This window comes from Poecilia reticulata, chromosome 12 (assembly GCF_904066995.2).
Source record: "Poecilia reticulata chromosome 12, P_reticulata-male-v2, whole genome shotgun sequence".
NCBI lineage: Eukaryota > Metazoa > Chordata > Actinopteri > Cyprinodontiformes > Poeciliidae > Poecilia > Poecilia reticulata.
Genome location: NC_088841.1, coordinates 30,451,104 through 30,455,141, shown reverse-complemented (window position 1 = coordinate 30,455,141; position 4,038 = coordinate 30,451,104).

Here is a 4,038-nt window from a genome sequence, read left to right as displayed (position 1 = left end):
CTTGTCAGTGAAGGTGTGTGTGAAGGTGTGTATGTGTGTGTTAGTATCCAGATCAGAGAAGGACAGTTTTCCTCTGTCCCAGTCCAGATTCACTCTGATCCTCTTAAGATTCTTCTGGACTGAGAGACGAGTGGAAGGAGCTGGAAGAGACCATGCTGAGTATTGACCTGAAGAGAACAATATAACCAACAATCCAGACTTTATGAGTCCCTTCCTCTGAACTGACTCTTCTAACACACCAAGTCTCCAGCCTTCACTGTCTCCAACATCAACATCCCAGCTGTGGTTCCCTGAGTTAAAACCCTCAGAACTCAGAACAGAACACCAGTAAATATCATCAATCCTCTCTGGATTATCAGGAAGCTGCTGTTTTTCTCCTCTCCTCCCATTGGTCAGATCTTCAGACAGATGGAGTTCTTTACCAGCCGTGTTTGGGTCCAGAACCAGAGGAGTGTAGGTCACCATGGTCTCCATGTTGCTCCAGATGTTGAAGGCCAGGTTGCCCAGATGTTTGGCCTGGTCTATCAGAGCTCCTGAGGGCAGCTGTGGATCCTCCAGCAGGGGCAGCGCTGGACTCTTTCCACTGCAGCCTTGTAGTTGTGCAGGAATGAGACGTCTGCAGCTCTCAGCTCCTCCTCTGTGGCTCTGACTGTGTCTGAAAGAGCTGCTATCTCTGCTCAGAGCCTCCATCTTCTCCTTCATCCTCCCTCTCTTCTGCTCCTCTTCCTCCCTCAGTGCAGCCAGCCTGGCCTCCTCTTCCTCTGCTAGAAACTGATGAAGCTGCTTAAACTGCTCCCTAATCTGCCTCTCTGTGTGTCGGGCCTGGACCTTCAGATGTTCTGCTGTCTGATCAAACTCCTCCTGAACTTTCTTCCTGAGCTCCAGCTTCTCCTCTAAAGGCTCCAGAGTTTCCTGAAGCTTCTTCCTGTGTTGCTGAGCAGCTTCATCGATGGGTCTGAATCTGTGGTTGGTGTGTTTTTCTGAGTCTCTGCAGACGAGACAAAATGGCTGCTGATGGTCCAGACAGAAGAGTTTGAGTTTCTCAGAGTGCAGAGAGCAGAGATCCTCTGAAGCTTTTTGGTTTCTCTGCTGTAACAAAGACTCACACAGATTCTTCAGAGCCAGATTACAGGGAGGTTCTTCAGAAGATCTTCTCTTGCAAACTGGACAATCTCTTCCTGGTTTCTCTCTCCAGTATTTCTGCAGACACTCCTTACAGAAGCTGTGGCTACATGACAGAAGAACCGGATCTTTAAATATTTCCAGACAGACCGGACAGCAGAGATCATCGTCTGATCTGGAAGCCATTTTGTCTCAGAGTGAAGCTGAAACCACAGCAGACAGAAAGTCAAACCAGGAAGTCAGTTTCTCTCCTGTAGAAACTTTCTGAACTTACTTTCACTTTGATTTGCTTGTTTTCCTCCTGTAGCAGTCTATATTTCAGCGTCTAGTTGCTCAGTTCTCTCTCTGTTCTCCTTGTTCAGAGCTAGTTTGATTTCAGTCGGAGACAAAGGCAGGAGTCAGAGTTCATCCTCAGGGCGTTTCCTCAGTGAGTTTTTCTCTATGAACTGTTTCCTGGTTTTTCCAGGTGTTCCCATTGGAATCAGTCTATAGACGGAGATGTGGCGCCCTCTAGAGGATTTAATCTTAATCTGCAGTTTTATTAAAACACTACAGCTTTTTCTGATTCATGACTTTGTTCCTGCTTGAAGTGAAAATATATTTTTCCTCTCATAAAACTCTTCCAGGGTCTCCACTGTCTATGAAATTCAAATGAACACATTTCATGTTCAGCTTCCTTCTGTTTGCTGTTTTTCTGTCAGTTTCAGACTCTGGAGGTGAAAATTATGTTTGTTGTTGAGGAAGTTTGTCCTGTTTTCAAAACAACTGGATCAGAATCAGAAATGTTTTGATTTAAATTTAATCAATGGCCTGATATTTTTTCAATCTGAAAACTGGAAAACAGTAATACTCCAGTTTTCAGCTTGAGTATTTTAAAGTTCACATTTACTTTAAATATAAACCAAAATAAAACCAGAGAAGAAATTAATAAATAACAATAAAAGCTACTGCAGTAAAATAATTACCCTCTATTGATTCAGTGTCTCCTCCTCCATCCAAGCTGGCAAAGAGCAACACAATCATTGCTCTGATTGCAAACTGAGGATTTCAGTGACATAGTTTTAAACAGATACTTTAGTTCATACTGATCTTTTACCTTCTAATGGTCAGAAACAGGTGATTCCTCTTTGGTTACTGTGCATAAAACGGAGACTGGACAGCTGAATGAGATCTGAGTCAAACCAATGAGGAAACGTTGAAACATTTACAGGAGATTCTGCTCTGCTGTGACAGAGATGAAGAAAATATAATAGATCCCAGTTTCTATAAGCAGGAAAAACAAGTGAGAATAACCAGCATTACAAACTGTAAAACTGTAAAATGTCTCATTAAGTTTGATGAATAAATCAAAAAACCAACTGTAAGATCCATATAATTTTTAATTTTCCCATAGTGTCCAGAAGAATATTAAAGTCCTTTCTCAGAATCTCCAATTTTTGACTCTGTATCTGGCAGCTGAAGGAGGAACAGCTCATCCTGCTCTCTCCCGTCCTTACTGATAACTTTGCCTGAGTATTATTTTTAAAGTCACAATTTCTATAGTTATATTTACATTATCGACATCATAACTGGATTACTTCAGACCTAAGGACCGCAAGATTTTGTCACTTTTATTTTTACCTTACTTTTCTTCATCTCCATGTTGAACTAGGGCAAAATGCCCCCGTCCGACCCCAAGGACATTAGCAGTATTCTACAACAACTTCAGTATATAGAAATGAAGATTCAACGGCTAGAGGTGAACTTTGAGATCAACCCTACCTGTAGATATGAAACAAGTCTTCCTCAAATCAGCGGAGAGGTACACCCCACACCAAACAGCTCACCCTGGATCGCTCAGGGCGCCAAGCCGAAACAAAAGCCTCACACTGCAGAACCCATGAGATGACTAACAGGAAGAACCCCTCACCTGGACGAATCAGCATGGCCGGCTCTGAGCCGAAACCGACCTTCAACTTCAACACCTGCTCCGCCAAAGAATAGCAAACAAGCAGCTGGACCCAAGACAGCTCCACCGACCCTGCTCCCAAGGACAAAGCGACCAGCCCGAGCCTCAAAACATCCTGACTCAGTGGGATTCCTACTGAAAAACAGATTTTCTGCACTCCAGCCTGAGCCTCTGAGTGAAAACCCACCTTCAAACATCAACAATGAGGCAAAACCAGCACATCCACCGCCCAAAGTTCCAAAGGACAAAGTGACCACCAGGAAAATGAAAGGTATGAAAAGAGTGCTTATTGTTGGAGATGAGGCAGTAAATGGAGTCAGTCATGTTTGCAATCCCAAGAAAACGAGAGTGGTTTCTTTTCTTGGTGACACTGTATCTGATTTGACTTGCAAAGTGCTCTCTCTAACCACTGATCAGCCAAACATTGAGACTTTAGTTGTGCATGTTGGAGCCAACGATCTGAGATTCTGAAAAAGGACTTTAATATCCTTCTGGACACTATGGGAAAATTAAAAATGAAGTTATTTCTCAGGGGTCCAATACCATCACCTCAATGGGGAGACGAAAAACATTTCAGGCTGGACATGATAAACAAATGGCAGATTAAAACCTGCTCTGCCAGCTCAGTGATCTTCATCGATAACCTCAGGATCTACTGGCAGCGCTTTCACCTCTTTGGAAGAGGCAGATACAATTGTAACAAACATGGAATAAGGCTGCTCACTGAAAACATTTTTCATTTTATCTACAACAACAATGTGGCCATCGCTTCAGAAGAACATGCTCAAGGATGTCTGACTAGGATGGAACCCTCCGCTTTTCAGAAGCAAAGTGTCCCAAAACAAACTGATAAAACATTGACTGGGGACAGAATGACTGGTTCCCTTCCTCATTCCCCCCTCCCTCATTTTTCTCCCCCTTCTTCCCCCTTTCCCCGTCATTCCTCCTTCCCCTCTCTCTCTGCTCCT